We start from the raw sequence: 21,433 nt of genomic DNA, 5'->3' as shown, positions 1-21,433 counted from the left end.
TTGTATTTAGTAAAGATAAAATCAATTTAATTATGAACTGATTTTCGAGGTCACAACATTTAACAAAATAATGCCCCTTTTTCAGCTTAGCAGGTTTTTGGTTAAATTCTCATATGTAAACTGGTATCTCAGTACCCACTAACTGGAATGGATTGAAACTTCACACACTTGGCCACTGTTATGTGCTGATAAGCACTGAGAAGGTTCCATAACCCTGTTTTGTATTTTTACAAAACTATGCCCCTTTCTCGACTGTTGTTTTCATTTAATTGACAAGGCTGTTGAATAGTCGAGTCTCTTTTTTCTCTTATATCTGTAATTACTCGATGGATTTGCTTTAAACCTAAAATATTGATTCCCCATCATCAAACACATTATCTGGCACAAGGGTCATAAGTGTCACACTAATATTTCATGAATTATCCCCCTATTTACTTAGAATTTCAACTTAAAGTTTTTATGCATTTTCACTCTATCTCAGTTATTCCTAAATGGATTACGCAGTTGTTATACATTATCTCCCATATGATACAAGGCTTTTAACTCTGGTACCAATATGTAATGAATTATCCCCCTTTTCCTTAGAATTTCAGGTTAAAGTTTTGATGCATTATCTTAGTTATTCCTAAATGGATTATGTAGTTGTTCTACATTATCTCCCACATGATATGGTACAAGGCTCGTAACTCTGGAAAACCCAAAATGTAATGAATTATCCCCTTTTACTCAGATTTCAGGTTAAAGTTTTGACTCACTTTCACTATATCTCGTTTTACTTAACTGAGTCGATTCAAACTTAAAACGGTTCTTCAACATTATCATTCACATCATATGACACAAGGGTCATTACTCGTGCACCAATATTTCATGAATTATTCCCCCATTTACTTAGAATTCAAGGTTTAAGGTTTGATACACTTTAACTCTATCTCAGTTATTACTAAATGAATTTGATTCAAACTTAAATAGTTGTTCCACCTTATCACCACATCATACGACTCAAGGTGCATATTCTGTCTACATTTTTTATATTAAATTAGTCCCTTTTACCCAAGAATTTAAGGTTAATTTTATGCATTTTCATTAAATCTTGTTATTACGAAATAATTTGATTTAAACTTGAAGTAGTTGTTCATCACCCACATCATATAACACAAGGTGCATAGCTCTTGCACTAATATCTTATGAATTATGCCCCTCTTGGCTTAGAATTAAACTTAAAGAGTGTGTTGATACACTTTATCTTTACCTCTCTTATTCCTTAATATTTTTGACACAGACTCAAGCTATGTACAATAGCCTTATCCACCATTGGAGTCAATATACATTCCGGTGACAGCTCCAGTTTCTTCAGATGTGCCAAGTTTAACTTTCAAGCATCGAAATAGTCGAGCGCGCTGTCTCCTGTGACAGCTCTTGTCCTTAAAAAGGACAGCAGACATGGCGAAATTTCATAATTCTACTTCTTATCTCGTATAACGACATTTTTTGACTAAACAGAGACTTATTTTTGGATTTTTATCCGACTATACAAAGTATAAGGAGAGCTACCCGGCGTCGGCATCTTTCCGCGTCCCCACCTTGGTTAAGGATATTTTACACACTTTCTATATTTTCTTCATTTCTCTGTTGTAATTACAGGATGAATTTGTTTCAAACTAAAACTAGTTATTCCTCATCACCACCCACATCATCTGAAATAAGGGCCAAAGCTTTGGCACTATTATTTCATGATTTTCCCCCTTTTCACTTAAATTTCCAGCTAAAGTTTTGGTGCACTTTCACTCTATCTGTTATTACTCACTCTATCTGTTATTACTGAATAGATTTGATTCAAACTTAAAATAATTGTTCAACATCATAACCAACATCCTATGACACAAGATGCATAACTCTGGCACATTTTTTTTCATGAATTATATCCTCCTTTTTACATAGAATTTCAGGTTAAACTTTTGATGCTCTTTCACTCTATCTCAGTTATTATGTCTCCCACCACACAGTGGTGTGGGAGACATAGAGGATATTTGTTTGTTTTTGTGTAAGCCACGAGTGCGAATACTTTTTTCGAAGCTCACGAGATGAAATAAAATTAAATCTTACACTTGAAACAAACAGTTTCTTTTTATTTTATGTTTTTTCACAACAAATAAGGCAAATTAATTCGCACTTTCTATCTTGTTCGATTAAATGTTTCCCACTGGTAGCCCCATTCATTCGGACCAAAGCACAAGTGATCAAATGCTAATACGCACATAAAAAATACTTGCGAGGAATATTTCTTGCAAAACCAGTGACTAAATCCCCTCTTTGTTTTTATTAAACGATTTTAAAGTATCAGTTTGGACTGTTGCAGTGTCAATTTATAACTTGTTTTACTCAATAGTGGCGCAGTGATATTAAATGCCAATCAAGTCTGTAGGCTGAACACCACTAAATCCAGCTGTTCTTTATTTCATATAAAATCCACTTACTTCATAACAGTTTTTCGACATTTTCTACTTTAGAAAAACAAAAAGAAAAGGGGGTGTTAACTTTTATATAAGAAAACTACAGTTCGTTAAATACAACCCGCTGAATTTTCTACTTTTGTCTTCTTTAAATTTCTCTTTTCGAGACATTAAATTCTTACGCCGCCATTTTTACCTAGCATGCGATAGGAACATGCCGATTTCAATAGAATGCAAAGTTATACATACTGAAAAGCGGTAGGGTAAAAGTAAGCACGTTGCTGCCGAGAACATGCATTAGGAAAGGAAAAAAGATTAGTACTATTTATATTTGGACTTCTTGTGACTAGACCAGCGGAGGCTTACATTCTATTTGGTAGTGATCAGCCTACACAAAAGACTGGTTTCAAAATCCAATATGGCGTCTTTTTTCAAGATGGCCGCCGTTTCATGTAAAATAGTACTAATTTGCTATTAACACGTTCCTAGTTAAATTAATATTAATATTATTGTCAAATAACAAATTTAGAGTGTTGAAGGACAGTTTTTGTCTCGCCTGCGACATAAGGAACTGACAACGGACTAAGGCGTAGCTTTTCCGGCGGCGACGGCGATGACGACGGCGGTGGTGGCGTCAAAGTTACATTCTATTTGGTAGTGATCAGCCTCTATCGATACGACCGCCATTTTGATAAAATACTCGAATCGAAGAATGGATTTGTCTTGTTTTGGATACAAATACTGGAATTATTTTTATTCTTGACAAGAGTAAAGTGCTATTCTTTTAATTTGTTGAAATGGTGAAGCGTTTAAAAAGAAAATTCTCATTGAACGGCTTCGGCGAATGCGAAAACGGCTTCATTCGAAGTGTAGTAGGATTTAGATAGGACATCGCATTGAATGGAAAACGGGCTATTTGTCTACTTGCCTTGCAAAATACTGCTTTGTGTTTTTTTGATTCACTGACAGTTTTTGCTGGGCTGTACATAAATACACCTGAAAATCTTCAAATTTAATGCAAGAAGACCCATTGAACAGACATTCGGATAGGATATCGCACTGAACAGCTGAATGGAAAATAGGATATTTGTTTACTTGCCTGGCACTATACTGTTTTTGTGGTTTTCTTTATTCATTGACTGTTTTTGCTGGGCTGTGCACGAATTTACCGAAAGTCTTCAAATTAATGCAAGACGACAGAACCGACCTTCAGTTTCAGTGATTTTAGATAATTGCTGTAACGATTGACATTGTTTGAGGCACCTTAAGGGTACCGATTAAAAGTAGTCCAACAGTGAAAATATAATTTGCTATTTTTCACTGTGAAATTATCAAATATATTTTTCACTTATATCTCAGTATATCACCCGCATAAAATAAATATTGATTTACTCCAGTCTGTGTGTCCGTGTGTCTGTCTGTCTGTCAATCACAAAGCTTTTCCGCACTCTAATTCGAACATTTCTCATCCGATTTTCACCAAACTTGAACAAAATGTGTTTGACTATGGGATCTCGGCAAAGTTCGATAACTAGCCAAATCGGTCCAGGCATTTTGAAATTACGGCCCTTGAATTACCAAAAACCGGGATTTTTACTCTTATCCGCACTCTAAATCGAACATTTCTTATCAAATCTTCACCAAACTTGTATAAAATGTGTTTGACTATGAGACCTCGGCTAAGTTCGATAACTAGCCAAATCGGTCTAGGCATTTTGGAGTTATGGCCCTTGAATAACCGAAAAATCGGCCTTTTCACACTTGTCCGCACTCTAAGTCGAACATTTCTCATCCGATCTTCACCAAACTTGAACAAATGTGTTTGACCATAAACCCTCGGCCAACTTCGATAACTAGCCAAATCGGTCTAGGCATTTTGGAGTTATGGCCCTTGAATAACCGAAAAATCGACCTTTTTACACTTGTCCGCACTCTAAGTCAAACATTTCTCATCCGATCTTCACCTAACTGAACAAAATGTTTGACCATAAGACCTCAGACAAGTTCGATAATGAGCCAAATCGGTCCAGGCATTTTGGAGTTCTTGCCCTTGACTTGTAGTGAGTAAACAGTAAATAAAGACTGACTTGCTATTTAGGTGATTAGGCAGTTGTGGGAGACATTCGCTTTTCTCAAAAGCAGCTCTAGTTACTTAATGTATTGGATTCAAACATGAAATGTTGTTCAATATTATCACTCACATCATGCGACACAAGGGCCATAACTCTTGTTCTAATATTTTATAAAGTATCCCCCTTTTTGCTTAGAATTTCAGGTTAAAGTCTTGATACACTTTCCCCCTATCTCAGTTCTTACGGAATGGATTTGATTCAAACTTAAAATAGATGTTCCACCTTATCTTCCAAATCATATGATACAAGGTCCCATAACTTTGGCACCAATATTCATTAGGAATTAGGCACACTTTGATTTAGAATTCATGGTTAATTTTGATGCATTTTTGCGATATCTCAATTATTACGAAATGCATTTGATTCAAACTTAAAGTAGTTGTTCCACATCATCACTCACATCATCTGGCATGAGGGCCATAACTCTGGCACCAATATTTCATGATTTATCCCCCTTTTAACTTACATTGTCAGGTTGAAGTTTAGGTACACTTTCAGTGTATCTATTTTATTACTAAATGGATTTGATTCAAATTGAAAATAATTGTTCAGCATCATAACCAACATCTCATGGCACAAAATGCATAACTCTGTCACAAATTTTTCATGACATTCCCCCTTTTTAGCTCGACTATTCGAAGAATATTCTAGCTATTCTACTCACCCTGGCGTCGGCGTCGGCGTCACACCTTGGTTAAGTTTTTGCATGCAAGTACATACAGCTATTACTAAAAGGCATATAGCTTTGAGACTTATTTTTTCTTTTTCTAGGTCAATTACCAACTTCACTGGGTCAAGTTCCACAACTCTGACATGTATTTTGAGCAAATTATGCCCCCTTTTGGACTTAGAAAATTCTGGTTAAAGTTTTACATGGAAGTTACTATCTCTAAAACGTATGCAGATATTGAATTGAAACTTCACATGTGTCTTTGGGGTTATAAAACTAGTTGATAGCACCAAGTCCCATAACTCTGACCTTCATTTTGGCCAAATTATGCCCCCTTTTGGACTAAGAAAATTCTGGTTAAAGTTTTGCGTGCAAGTACGTACAGCTATTACTAAAAGGCATATAGATTTGAAACTTATTTTTACTTTTTCTAGATCAATTACCAACCTCACTGGGTCAAGTCCCATAACTCTGACATGTATATTGGGCAAATTATGCCCCCTTTTGGACTCTCCAAAACTAATGCAGATATGGAATTGAAACTTCACATGTGCCTTTGAGGTTATAAAACTAGTTGATAGCAGCAAGTCCCATAACTCTGATATGCATTTTGGTCAAATAATGTCCCTTTTGAACTTAAAACTCTTTGATATTTAACCTTTTTGGGTAATATTTTCCTGCTTCTGGGGACAATATTTCGAATAGTCGAGCTTGGCTGTCTTACGGACAGCTCTGTTACATAAATTTCAGGTTAAAGTTTTGATGCACTTTCACTCTATCTCAGTTCTTACTATTAGTAAATGGATTTGATTCAAACTTAAAATAGTTGTTCTACATTATCTCCCACATCATATGACACAAGGGCTATAACTCTGTCACCAATATTTTATGAATTATGCGCCCTTGTACTTTAATTCAAGGTAAGTTTTGATGGATTGTCACTATATCTCAGTTATTATAAGGAAATGCATTTGATTCAAACTTGAAGTAGTTATTCCACGTCATCACTCACATCATATGACATATAAGGTGCATAATTCTTGCATAAATATTGTATGACTTTTGGTTAACCATTATACTTATATAGTGTTTTTATACATTTTATCTTTACATCTCTTATTACTTAATATTTTTGACAAAGACTCAAGCTATTGTGCAATACTTTCATCCACCATTGGATTCATTAAACTCTCCAGTGACATCTCCAGTTTCCTTAAATGTGCCTAGTTTCACTATCCAGCATTGAAATGTTCGAGCGCGTTGTCTCCTGTGTCAGCTCTTGTTGTTTTATGCCCCCCAGCATCTATAGTGATTGTTCGTCCGTCCGTCCGTCCGTTCGGGCTAACGAATTGGTACTTGAGTGTCTAGCAGGTTAGGGTTTGGACTCTTTGTTTATATGACAGTCACTTTAAAAAGTGTCCAAAAGTGGGTTTATGTGACTAATTTTTGGGTTTATGTGGCTAAAATTTAACATTGAAAGGTCACTTAAGTATCATACCGTGAGTACATCCGTCCGTCCGTCCGTCCGTCCGTACGAGGTTAACCAAATGGGACCGTTTCGTCTAGCATCAATACCCCTTACTAGAATGACTTGATACTAATGCAGATGTAACCTGTGACCATTCCTCATCTTCAGACAAAACCTGACCTCAGTTTGACCTTGACCTTGACCTCATTTTGGACTTAGGTTGCTTTATATGGGCCATCTCTTGGATAACCAAATGGGACCGTTTCGTCTAGCATCAATACGCCTTACAAGAATGAATTGATACTAATACAGATGTAAACTGTGACCATTCCTCATCTTCAAACATCACCTGACCTCAGTTTGACCTTGACCTTGACCTCGTTTTGGACTTAGGTGCAAAATCTATCGACAAGGATGCCACTGGGGGCATCAAGCGTTTATTGAACGCAGCTCCTTGTTTTTTTTTTTTTATTTTCGAACAAATTTTCGCACATGGGGTGATAATTTCGCTCAACCTGGTGCATCAAATCCCGTAAATTTATGATTTAGACTTGAAATCTCGATGGATTTTTTTTTTACATCTGTGGCATTTTTGATAAAGTAGAGCTTATTTTACCTTCTGTGCATTAAAACATTTGCTGAACTGATGTAAAACACTCGAAAAACGCGAAAACTTGAACACAAGGTGACATTTTTGGCCAAAAAACAAACAAAAGGGCCAAGATGGCCCTAGAAACACACCATAACTGTTACAGTGTAAACATGTTTAAACATAGTGATTTAAAGGGAAACAAAAATTCTGACCAATGTTCTTTAAAATTTGGACAAAAATGGGGTTGTGTAAAAAACATTTTTTAAATTTGCCCTAGTGACCATTTTTTTGAGCTAAGATGACATAAAATTCGAATTGGGGACCTAGATTTGATAAAGGGAAATCTTCGACTAAATTTCTTAAACCTCGATTAAAAAATACAGCCTCATCGCATACAAAACTTTTTTAGCTCGACTATACAAAGTATAAGGAAGCTTCCTACTCGACCGGGGTGCGTTTGATCGTGAGTCAAAAAAGGGTGCCCTACTTTTTTTTAAGGTTGCTTGTTCGTTTTTTTTATGCTATTTATTTTGGTTTGGGTTGTGTGTTTATTTTTGGGACATGAGTGTCTCCCAATTGGGTTTACTTTGAAAATGTGACGGTTTTTAAAGGAACGGGGCTTTCCCCTTTTGAAATTTTTGGGCCTTTTTTCAACATTCCCCTTCGGGTCCCCCCGCCCCCCCCACCTGGCCCTATTTTTCCCCCTTACCATTTCCCCCCCCATCCGCCTTAAGGGTTAGCAAAAATTAATTTAATGTATTTGGGGTTGGATGGTTTGAAGCAACCCGTCGAAATTTTTTTCCTTTACGGGGCAGTTTTTTTTGGGGGTTGTTGGGCCAAACTTTGGGGGGCAAAGCGTTTGGCTTTTTGGGGCTGGGTTTTTTTTTTGCCTGTCCCCTTTACCAAATTATTTTTTTGCATTTCACTGCATATAACTCCACCCCCCTTTTTTTTCAAAATTATTCTGCTGTAGCGGGATTTTATTTTGAAAAAAAGAAAAAATTTCTTTTTTTGGGTATAAACCTGCCCAAACCCTACGCATAAATCCCCTGTGCCGCAAACGTTCTCAGCGTGGGGCGGCAAGGGAGATCAATGCATGGATTTTCGAACTATTTTTGGCCCCAACGCGTTGCAGATATCATACTAAACTATACAGTTTTACTTTTGATTAACTTTTTTAGATTTAAAAATCCTTAAATATTTTTCACATGCATCTTAAATTGTTTCGTAAATTTGTGGGTTTTTGCTGTTTTTTGGCGAGAAAAGAAAGGGGGCAGGGGTGTGCGCCTCGATTTGGGTTTAAAGGGGTACAAATCCATTTACGTAAAGGGGACTCTTTTGGTCGATAGTAAAGGTCTCTAACTAAAAAATCATTTTGCCACTTGCCGATGGGGTTTTAAAAAATCCCTTTTTTTGGGGAAAAATTCCCTTCATATGACAAGGCTTTTCACCGGTTTTACGGGAGGTCAAGGGTTCTATCCATTTGCCGCCACGATAAAAAAATGCACGGGGGGGCCCCTTTTGGGTTTTCCCTTTTCCCCTCCATAAAAAATCCTAAAGTCGCATTAGGGACAAAAAATTTGCCTTTGTGATTTTAAAACCCCAAAAAAAAATCAAAATTACTTAAACCCCCGGTTTATAATAAAAAAATTTAATACAAGAAATCACAAATGTCAAGAAAGCAAACAATCCCCGACATGAAATTGATAAATACCAGCTTCATTGATGAAAAGGTAGTAGTTTTAAAACATAACTTCAAAAATTTGGGGACAAATGTGTTTTTAAACACACACCTGAAAATTAAAACTATTAAAATAAAACTTAATAAAACATACATATGGGAAGGGTAAGGCGCAGTGTGGAATTTAAAAATTTTATTTTTAAAATCTTTTAATTTTCAGGAACGTGTAATGTGGCGAGGACACAAGGAAAGATTAAACGGGGGATTTGAAGAAAGGAAAATTTTTCAAACGAAATGAAATAAAGGAGTGATGAGGGGGTTGGGGTTTTTACGGCAAATCAAACCCCAACAATGGTCTATATCGCCGACAAAAAGTCAAAATTGCAAACCCCAAAAGTAAAGCAAAAACATCAAATTTTAAAGCTTTACCAAAAACCCACCCATGTAAAAATAATAAAGCATACCGACCCAAAAAAACAGTTTTGAAAAAATGTATAAACAAAAGGTGAAAAAATATGGGCACAAACAAAAAAAATTTTGAAAAAGGATGTAAAAAAAATATGAAAAAATTGTTTTTTTGTACATTCCTATCTGCTTTAAAAACGATGGAAATTTTTCCGGCTAAATTTTTTCAAAAACTTTTTCAAAGTTTGGGAACTTCAAAATGAAATGCTTTTTTGTAGCAAATCCACACATCAAACTGAAACATGTTTAATATTTTTGGGCGGTTTTTAATTTCAGAAAAATTCGGTAAAACCTTAAATTTTCAAAAGATAAGATTTTTTTTTCTAAATTAAATGGGAAGTATTTGGGGTTTTTAAAAATAATTTTAGGGAGCAGGAAGTGTAAAACGTGGGTTTTTAAAAGAATGTGTTAATGTATAATACAATATAAAATTTTTTCCTAAGAAAATTTTAAGACCTTTAAGCTAAGGGTTTTTAAAGTTTTTTCGGGGAAAAAGGGTTTCCGGCAAGACCCACTGGCACCAAAGCAGCTGTACATGTTAAAACCCAAACCCCCCGGAAATCCTACAAAAACCCATGGTCATGATCTTTATTTTTTCTCACCAAAAAAACGCCCCATTTCGTTGAATGGGTACCAAGCATTTTAAAAACAAGTGAAATTTTTATCTTCAATCGTGCCCCAAAATCAAAATTGTCTCAATATTTCATATTGCAGAAAATTTTTCCGCATTTTTTCATGCTTTCGTCAACGTTACAAAAAAGACTTGTTTTAAACCCTTCCCTAATGAACGCCCGGTCTAGGGGGCACATCGTGTGCAAAGTGTTAGGCTTAAATTTATTAGGTTGATTTCGCCGTCTTACGGTAAATTTATCCCCCCTGTTTGGGCGTTTACCCCGTTTTTTTGGGAACGAACCTTCCCCAAAATTCCCCAAAACAACTTTTCCCGACTTTTGGTGAAATTTTACTTACAAAGGGCCGTTACTTCCTTTCTCCGAGCTAGGGCTTTTTAATTAGTTTTGTGTTTTTTAGGAAAATTTTAAACAGATCGATACCATTTTTTTGAGAATTAAATAGATGTGAACCCTTAAGACTTATAATTAAAAAAAGGGGGCACTCTCTGTTATCCTTTCAGATGGCATTAAAAAATTTTTACAAAACGAAGCAAAATAAATTCGCCCCCTATGATGAAAAAACCCCTATGAATGGAATTTTTTTCGTCTTTGATAGGCAAAGGGGAAAAAACCTCAATGAAAAAAATACCCAAAAAATGTAAATTGGCAGAATAAAGCTAATGTAAAAACCTTTTTAAAAAAAAAAAATACATCAATTAAAATTTAATCAAAACATTTAAGAAAAAGGTTTTATGTTTTTTAAAAAAACGGAAAGGGGTTTCCCCCGCGACCACTGGTTACCGCTTATAAACCTCACCCAAAAAATTAGCTCTTTTTAAAAAACACTTTTTTCCTGCATTTTTCATTCAAAACCAAATGTCGATATGAATTAAACTGCGAAATTATTGATTATCAATTTAATATAAAAAATTACTTTTACTAGTAATTTTTTTGCAGGGGTAATTCAAAAAATAATGAGAACAAAATATGATTAATAAAAAGGGAAAGAAGCTTACTTTTAAAACAAAAAATACCCCCAGATGGGTTTTGTTTAAAAGGTTCAAAGTGGGGGCCCAAAAGCTATGTGACCCCGTTATCGAAAAGAAAAAAAATGACCACATTTTACGGTTTGTGTATCAAAACCAGCTTACATGTTATTTTTTTGCTAACAAAAAAAATTTTTTTTACTTTTACAATAGAAACTAAAATTTTTTTGATTTAAGGGCATTTTTTTGGGGAAAAAAGGTTGTTTTTTTTTTTTTTGGGTTGTTTTTTTTTGGGTTTTTTTTGTCAATATATACAAGTTAGTTTTAGAAACTTTCTCAAAATGCTAAAAGTAATTTTGTATATACTGTTTTTATAACCTCAAATACCCAATTTTTTCGCACTATTTTTAAAATTTTTAAACAACAATTCTGCGCCCTTTTTTTGAATTTCGAAAAATTTTAAAGGAAATTTCCTCAAGCTCAAATTGACCCCAAATTTCAAAATGAAAACCACTCGCCAAACAATCGCAAAAAATTTCATTATACCATTTTTTTATAAAAAAAAAAATCTCAAAGTATTGAAATAACAATTATAAAACACAAATAAATCTTTTTTTTTTTTTTAAATTAAGTAGTTTTTTTATCCCCCAAAAGTATAATTATAATGAATAAATTTGTCTCATTTTTTTGTATATGTTTTACGAAGGGGGGGGGGGGGGGGTTTTTAAAAGAAAAAAAAACTTGAAATTTTAAAAATCTCCCGATAAAAATTTTCCTAGGACCCTCAATAAATTTTTTAAATCGGACAAAATTAAGCCCCAAAACACTAAAAAAATAATATTTCCCCTCACGGAAATTCAAAAATTTTTAAAAAGGTGCAGAATAAAACCTTACCAACATTTCCTCCACAGAATAAATAAAAAATAAAGAATTTTTAACCACATAAAAAAACCCTTTTCACCCTTTTGCAAAAATAGATAAATACAAAAATAGATAAAACAACGAAATAATGAAAAAAATTAGGTTCTATGGGGTTTGAACCCAACCCCCCCCCCCCTCCTGAAAATTTAAGTTAAATAGTATAGGGGTGGGAAATTTGAGTACTCTTCAAAAAAGGGGGGTTGCACTTTTACGGGTCCGAAAATTTTTCCAAAACTTTTCGCGTTTTCGAAGGAAATGGACTAGACGTGACCCATTAACTTTCCGATTTATAAAGTTTATAGGGGGGTTTGAGAAAAAAAGGGTTTCTCCCAGACAAAAAAAAATTCCCCGAAAATTTCATTGCATTGTTTAAAATTTAAAAATCATTTTTTAACGGATACACTTGAAAATTTTTTATAAATGTTTTGGGGGGTTTTTTGTCTACGCTTTTGAAAAATTTAAATTTAAAGCGGAAAAAAATTTGTCATGTACAAAGGCGAATGACCCCCGGGAAAACAAAATTTTAATCCGCTGAAAAAACCAAAGTCGTCGGTAGCACAAATCTTTATAAGTAAAACATCAAGGAAATAGTTTTTTTTAATGAAGTATTTGCAAAAAATAGATCACTCGTAATTTAAAATCCCAAAATTGGGGCCCCTTTCTTTAATTACTGTAGGGATGCAACTTGCAACCTATTTTTGTGGAATTTTTTTGTTTGTTCTGCTAGTCTGGGCTCAACTAAAATTTTAAGTCCCGCCCCAACCAAAAATTTTAAAGTGAACCCGTTAGATTTTGAAAATGAAAATATTGGATTTTTAAAACAACTGAACTTTTTAATCTCACTTTGTTTTTTTGTATGTTTTTTTTAAAAAAATTAACCCAGGTTTGTAAGATTTCAAAAAAAAATTTTGTTTCACCCTTTAATAGAAATTTTTTGCCCTTTTTTCTGTTTTTTGTCTTCCCTTTTAAAAGCATTTGACATCTATTTTTGGAAGACCCTGTCATAAAGCCCAAACGAACCTTTTTTAAGTTTTGTCCCGTTTGATTTTCTTAAAACCCTTTGCCAAAGACTTTATAAACCCCCTTATGTTTTTGGGGCGATGTCAAAGCGACCTTTAAAAACCCTTAGTATGTTTTTTACTGATGATCAGATTTCATACAAAAACAAAATTTGGGTTTCCCTATTAAAATCAAATTGGGTTTCTAGAGTCAAGTAAAAGATTATGATTTTGTTTGTTTGTTTGGTTTAACGTCGCACCGACCCCAATTTTAAAAGGCCCAATATGGCGATTTTCCCGTTTTGGGAGGGTGGGGGAAGACCCCAGAGGGCCCCCCCCCGGCTTTTATTAAAATCACGAGGGGCACCTGGGTAAAACCCACCGACCTTCGTAAGCCACGGGAGGGCCCTCCCCACATTTAGAATTCCGCGCCCCGGGTGGGGCCCGGGGCCCCCACATCGATGGGGGAAAGTAAATTTAAAAGTCAGCGACCCCTTAACCCACTCGGCAACAAAGGGCCCCAGATTAAATAAAGAAACCTTTACCGACTTTTTTCTGGATTTTTGGTTATTTTTTTTTGGTTAAATGTTTTTAAAAAAAAAAAAAAATAGAATTTTTTAATGAAATATTGAAAAAATGAGGGAAAACTTTTCTTGAAATGGATTCTATTAAAATGCATAAGGGTTTCAGCTTCCCCTCCCTACAGTCCCTCGGGGCTTTGTTTTTATCTGGTTGTTTTTTTTTCCAAAGTAGAAAAAAAAAAAAAAACAAATTACAAATATTTTTTTATAGAATGAACGCAAAAAAATTATTACCTTTTTAAAGGGGTTTTGTCATTTTTAAATTTTTCTTTTTCCGTTAGAAATTTTTGTGTGTTTTCTCGTGGGGGGTCAAGTCCCAAAACCCAAATGGTTTGAAGTTCCCCCCGTGAGATATAAAAATTTAGTAAAAAAACAACCAAAACGTATATTCCGAGGTGTGAAAGGAGCCAAAAAAGGGTTTGTTCCTGTGCAATAAAAATTGTAAAAGTTTTGGTTTTTTAAAAAACTGTTCTAGGGGTTTAGGGGGGAAGAATCTATCCACCAAATATTTTAAAGCACGTTTCATTTGAATTCTGTAAAACAAAAGTTACGTGTAAAGATTGAAAACTTAATCCTGCAAAAAACGCCCCTACATAAACATAAAGGGGAAATTTCCCTGTCGTTTTTTAGGGGCTTAATAAATAACCCCAAAAAAAAGTTTTTTCTCCTTTTTAAAGGGGGGGGGTTTTGAAAAGTTTTTATTTTTAATTATTATTATTATTAAAAACCAATTTTTTGAGCGCCCTTTTCATATGAAATATACGTTAAAAACATAGCATATGCAATATTAAGACTAAAACTGAAACTGAATAACTTGATTAAACACCCAACTATAAAAAAGATTTTTTTCCGAAGGGTTGTAAAAAAATAACAAAAATGTTTTTAAATAAAAATTTTGATAATGAAAATTTAAAAAAAATTACAGCCCTTTTGTAACTTACAGTCAAGAAATTTCAACCCCCCCTTGAGGTCATATTAAACCCCTATTGCCAAAAACCCGGCTTAAAAAAATCAGATAAACCCCCCAAAGGGGTGCAAATAGAGGTTCAAATTTTTCCCCGGTTTTAAAAAACCATTAATACTGTAATTTGAAAGAAATTTCCACACACTTTAATATCACAGGGTTTCCCTTTTAAAAAGTGTTAGACTTTGTCCAAATCATCTGAAAAAAAAAATTCCCCATAATTTATCGCAGATATGGGGTTTAAAAAACAACCCAGAAGGAAAAATAAAAAGTGGGGGTGGCTAACCCAAAATTTTTAAAAAACCCGAATTTCCCCCGCAAAAGATTTAAAATTCCCCAAAAACTTTGGGGGATAAAGTTTTCATTTCCCACCTTGCATATACGGTTTTTAAAAAAGATATTTTTACAACCCCTTTTTATGTGACTTCTCCTCGGAAACCTTTCCCGAAATTTTAAACTCCAAACAAATATACTTAAATTCGGGCGTTTGTGAGACCTTTCCAAAAATGTCATGCGAAAAGACAAATCAACAAAAATTTTTGGGGGAAAAATTCGTCGCCCAAATTCCTTCAATATTTTCCCCAATGTATTTCAAAATTTCGTGTGTTTTAACCAATTGGGCCCTTTCTTGATTGAAAACTAGAGCCGTTTAAAATTTTTAAAATTCAAAAGGGGCCCAAAGGCGGATGAAAACTTAGTTTCAAATTTTACCCCTTTTCAAATAAAATTGTCCATTCGTCATTTTAAATCAGAATTTTTTTTTAAAACATTTTTTTCGTTGAAGTTTAATTTTCTTGAGTGAAAAACAATTTTTGGGAGTGACTACCCAAAAAACCCCCTAAATTTTGGGAAGTGAAATTTCAAAAATGCGTTGCAACCCTTTTTAGGTGGGAACTGACCATAATTGTTAAAACTAATTTAAAACCCTTTTTAAAAAAGAAAAATTAAAACATTTTACTATTTTGTAGAGTTAGTAATATATTATTTAAAAATTTTCAGTAAACAACGATTATTGTTTTATATTTGGAAAAAAGGGAAACTCTTTTTTCCCTGCAATTTCCCAAAGGGCGTAAGTTTATTTAACGTGTTGATAAAGGGGTAAAAAAAACTATTACCGATTGAGCATAACAAATTAAAATATAGTGACAAAATAAAACACCAGAACATCTTTACTCTTTGTGTACATTTATTTTCTGTGGTAATGTCACATTGACATAGTTCTGGTCTTTTGTCACTTTAAAACTTTTATAACGGAGAAGAGGGTCAAAGCACACCATACATTCTTATAAGCACGGGCAACCACCAGGATAGAACAACTGGCCCCCCAGAAAAAAACATTTCTCCCCCAACCGATGCCCTTTTACAAACGAAATAAAAGCGGCGGAAAATTTGTAATCGAATTTTTGGACCCCCGGGCGTGTAACCCTGTTTTCGGGGTTAAAATTTTCAACAACTTTATATACTCAAACTCACTGTAATGTTTTTTTGTTTTTGTTTTTTTTCCCAAAGATGAAACTTCTTTTTCTGTTTTAGGTGACAATGCATTAAACCGGGGTGCGCTACTACACGTTCCCCCGGAACGAGATTCTATGGAGAACCTCAGGTACAAGATTGCCAGCCTTGTTGGAAACAAACGTATGTGTAAATCTTTATTAAACTAATTTTTTTTAAATTTTTTACTGAAAAGGTTTTGGGACCGTAAATCAGAATAAAAATAAAAATCTCTAACCCAAAAAGTAGTTTCCAAAAATTTTTTAAACCCCCCTTCAAAATTATAAAATTGCCAAAATGGTTTTTCGAAAACCCACACCTACAAGACTTTGGGCCAAATTTCTTTTTATATCACACTCATTAACGTTTGAAATTAAAGAAATGTTTTTGTGAACATAAATCCCTTATCCCTTTATATTTCCTGTAACCTATTGTTTAAAAATAAACGAGCAAAGGGTTTGGGTTTTTCTAAAAATTTAAAAAACAAATTTTTTTTAAAACATATTTTTACTTTACAGGGAAAACTACCACCAAAAAGTTTAAATAAATCATTATGGACATGTTGGGGCTTTAATTTTTTCTTAAATAAAAACCTTTTTAAAAAACAATGATAGTGGTAACGTATTTTTAAAGTGTGTTGCGGAAAAAAACGCACTGTCTGAGAATAAAGAAGCATAAATTTTTAATTTTGTACAAAATGAGTAATATCAATTAAAATTTCGAAATATTTTCAAAAATAATTTATGCAAAACAAAAACGTTTTTGACAGGGGAAAAGAAAAAATGTTAATTAAGTTAAAATTTTTATTTTTCCCTTTAAAAAAAAATGTTAACCCCATAACTTGCGAACCCTTATAGACCACATAAAAAAATTGTTATTTTTATTGATAACAAATTTAAATTTTTATAATTTTTTTTTCATTTTATGGGCCAGAATCGTCCTTTGTTTTTTTGTGACACTGGTTCCCTTTTAATACAAATTTCAATGTAGCGGGGGGCAAATCCCGTTTTTAGGGAAAAAAAAATAAACCCTAAGAGAAACCAAAAAAAATAAATTTAAAAAACACTGAGAACCCCTTGGGGAAACCCAAACAAAGCTGACGCTTCATTTAAATTTTTTTAAAACTTATAAAATATTATTTTTAACAAAATTTTGTCATTTTGTAACAATTTTTCCCTTAATATTCCCGAAAAATTCAAATAAATAAAAAAAAATGTGAAAAGCTTTCTATTTAAGGCCAATGCCTTAGCCCCTTTATTTGACACTATTTCTATTGTTTTTTCACCAAAACTGACCAAATATGACCGATTTTTCATCTATTGGGCGCCCTTTTCAAAAATGAACGGTTTTTCATGGAGAAAAGGAAATCCTATACCCGTTTAAAAAAGGTTTTTTTTATGGTTTAAAATTTTTATTTTTTAAAAGTGTCCCCTTGGCCGAAAAAATTTGGGGGGGGGGGGGACAAATTTAAAAAAGGGGTTTGGGGGGGGGGGGGGGGGGGGGGGAGGGGGGGGGGGGGATGCAAGGTAGACCCCACCCCCGGGTCCGCACTGTACACTGACACATTTTGTCAGGTTTTTTTTTAACCCGTCTCAGATTTTAGATGTAAACTTGGGGATGAAATTTGGGGTTGGGGAAAATTTTCCAGTTAGTGACTTTTAAAACAATTTCGATTTGATTTTTTTTTTTAAAATTTCTCTATCTGCGTGAAAAGAAATCTGTTTTTTATCCTTTTTGATCTTGTTGAATTTTTGAAATAAATTTTTGGAAAATAACGTGTATTTCGGGTTTATAGCGTGTCTTTAAATAAAGTTATTTATACTTTAAACCCAAAAACACCAAACCTTTAATTATCGGTCAATTTCCCATTTTTACCCTCCAGGAGAAAAAAATTTTGTAGAGGCAAACGCCCCCTTTTTGGGGGGAGCCACTGGGAAACCATTTTTATCGCCATACCCAAAAAAAGTACGTATTAAGCTTTAAAAGGTTTTTCAAACTACATAATTCCCCGATGTTTTAAAAAATTTTTAGTTATGCAAAGGGGTTTGTTAATTAAAATAAGCAAATTTTCCCCAAATAATTCCCCCCTTCAAACACAATAAGGGTCTTACGTGCACGTTACTAATATAAAATTTCCCCCGGGCAGGCGGGGAAACGAACTACGAAACCCCATGCCTGGGAGTTTTAAATTTATAAAGGGAACAAAGCAGCACCGGGAAAACTTTATAATCTGAAATTGTAATATTGCGAAATTTTTAAAAAAAACCCAAATAAACTTTTCAGATAGAAAGACCTATTTTTTTGTATTTATTTTTTTGTTGGAATTTTTTCTAACATACAAATTTTATAGACCAGGGCCTAAGGAAACTATTCAACCCGGGGGCACCCATTTTAAAAAACAGTTAAAATTGACTCGATGTCAAAAAAATTGCTAAAAGGTTTAAATTTTAAAAAACGGTCCCAAAAAAAACCACCCTGTCCCCCATCCGCCCCCTACGACCCTGAAACAATTGTTAACTTTTCTTTAGGGAAAACCTATTAAAATTTTCCCAATTTAATATTATTTCATGCACTTGTTTTTTTGAAAAGTGGATTATTTCATTTTATTGTTTTTTTTTTTTTTTGTAAAAATTGGGATTCTTTCAAAAATGTCAATCTCAATGGATTTAAATATTTTAAAACTCCGGGCCCTTCACGTTCCGGGTTTGAACAGCCCAAAATTTTATAAACGCCCACATTATATAAAAAATTTGGGCTATTTTTGTTTATTTTTTAAAAAGATGAAAATTTGATTTTTAACATTCATGAAATGATGCTTATGTTTATATAACAAAAAGCGTTTTATTTAAGCCAGAAATTTTTTTCAGGGGACACCCCGGGGTTTGTTAATTTTTTTGGAATTCCCCGTTTGAGTTTTTTTTTTTAGTGAAAACTTGTCTTTGAACAAAATTCAGTTGCAGACCCCGATGAGAAGTTTCCAGGCGATTTCAGAAGGAAAAAATTTTTAATTTTTAACAAATGAACTTTTGGGGAAAATAAATTTTAAATTTTACTGGAGTTTAAAATGTCATTTGGAACAGAACATCAATTTTCCAAAAAATTTTCATATTTTGTCATTAAAAGAAGGGAAATCGATTTAATGTTTTCCCCATGTTTTAAACCCCCAAATTCTTTTCATGACGGACACGAAAATTTTTTCCTGCTTTTTGGGGTCGGGCCCCTTTCAATTTCTCCTTCTTTTTCTGTATAGTAAAACAAGGGACTTTTAGACATGGATTTGAATTTCACAACAAAATTTCAGCGTTTACAGCTCTGTATTTCTGAAGATAATTCTATCCCATCAATAACCCAGACAAACACCCCATCAACATTGAACTTCTTGCTAAAACATCAAAGTATCTATCCATGTTTTAAAAATTTCCCCCTGACCCTCTGCCCTAGCCGCCAGCCAAATGAATTTTTTCCTTTTGCACAGAAAGTAGTTTCCCGAAAAACACCCCATAAAACCCAAATTTTTAAACATCAAAATACACAAAATGGGAAAAATGTCAATAAATACATTTGGGAAATTTAACCTGTCAGAGTACGGAAAGCGTCAAATTATGAACTTCAAAATTTTTAAAGAACTAAATTTTTTTGGGAAAAACGACCCGGTGTACTTCAATTTCCGGGTTGACACCTTTTTAGGTGCTAGCAAAAACCATCTTACACCCCAATGGAAAAAAAAAAACTCACTTGCTATAATTTTATGACTGAAAGCGGAAAAAATTTATAACAAATAAACAAAATATGCCTTAAAGAAAAAACATCCGTTTTTTTTTAAAAAATTCTTCCCAAAAAAAATAATAAGGCATGTAAGAAAAAGAATCAATCCTGGGAGCGGGGGGGGGGGGGGAAAGTTCATTTTAAAGGGCAGCTTATTGTAAACTGGGAAGGTTTAACATAAAAAATTTTTAAAAAGGGAAAAAAGGTTTTTTAAAAAATGAATAAAGGTTCTGATTGCTCTTTTCAGCTTTGCTAATGTGAACAAAATTTTGGGGCGGGCCCATTTGTCCCTTTAAAAAAGGGGCCCCTATTGGGCCCGTTTTTGCTCACCTTGGCAAAAAAAAGAGGTCAGATATAGTTAACCCCCTTTGTCCGTCGGCGTTGTGCAAAAGCCAAAAGTTTGACTTTTTTAAAAAAAAAACTAGAGGGTCACAGTTTTTTGCCCAAATTTTTTGAAAACCCATTTCAGTTAAACCTCAGACAAATTAATTTTGTCACTGTCATCTCGGGTCAAATGCAAAAACCCTAGGGCAATTAATAGGGAAAACTTGTCACTCCCAAAAGGCAACTTTTTCTTTATAACACTTTTTTCAGAAATTTTTTTCCCTTTTTAAATCTAAGTCAAAAATTAAAAATTTTGAGTAACTGAAGTTTTTTTAACTAGGGCACAAAAGTATTTTTATTTTTAGAAAAACATTCCCTTTAAAAAACGTGTCCCAAAACAACTACTTTTATTGTCAAGTCTTGTAGAATATTTTCACGAGTAAAATATAAAGTTCAAAATTGCTATACCAAAAACTTTGGGAAATAATCCCCCGATTTACCCCAAATCTTGTCATTAAAACTCCCCTTTAAAAAAATCTACCCTTTAATGATACCACAGAAATTTTCCTTTTTTGGGGCCCTATAAAAAAGTTGTTTTAAAAACTTCATTCCGACAAAAAATAAATAAAAAACTAAAATTGGGAAAACCCGGGTTTTGTTAGCCTTTTTTTTTATAAAACATTTCAGGGTTTTTTGGGGAAACTTGGGGATTGATACCTAATGAAAAACGTGTTCCTTTTTTCCCTTTAAAAATTTAGGGTTATCTAAAATACTAAATGAATTTTATTTTTAAAATTTTAAAACACATTTGCAACCAATTTTCCCCGAACTACTCCGCCCAAAAAATTTTTAAAAAAACACCCTTTTAAAGTTAAGATTGGTGCCTAACCCGAACGATTTCACTTGCATGGCACCAAAAATGTAAAGTTCTAACTTAAAACTATTTCAGACTTTTTAAACCAAACCCCTGGTTTTCGAAATGTTCTGACTGAAAAAAAAATGAATAACTCACATTTTTGAGTCGGCTAAACGCTGTCAAGCGTTTGACGAGTCCTTGCTATCGCACGATTTCTCATTCTTAAATGGCCTCACAACACAGCGAAGTGATGTAGTTCCATTGGATTGTCTCTAATTTCAAAGAGTTCATTGATCGAATGAAGTTCATTTATGTCAATCCTATTTGCTATGACCAATATACGAGGTAATCTGTCATATTTATGACTTGTAATTGTGCAATACTCGAATAAAGCCACGTATTTTCTTCCGCGGTAACTCATTAAGTATAAACACGCATAACGATTCTGCAGGATTTGGTAATACATTTGCGCATATGA

This window comes from Mercenaria mercenaria, chromosome 18, assembly GCF_021730395.1.
Source record: "Mercenaria mercenaria strain notata chromosome 18, MADL_Memer_1, whole genome shotgun sequence".
Taxonomy (NCBI): domain Eukaryota; kingdom Metazoa; phylum Mollusca; class Bivalvia; order Venerida; family Veneridae; genus Mercenaria; species Mercenaria mercenaria.
Note: the sequence above shows the minus strand (reverse complement) of the source record.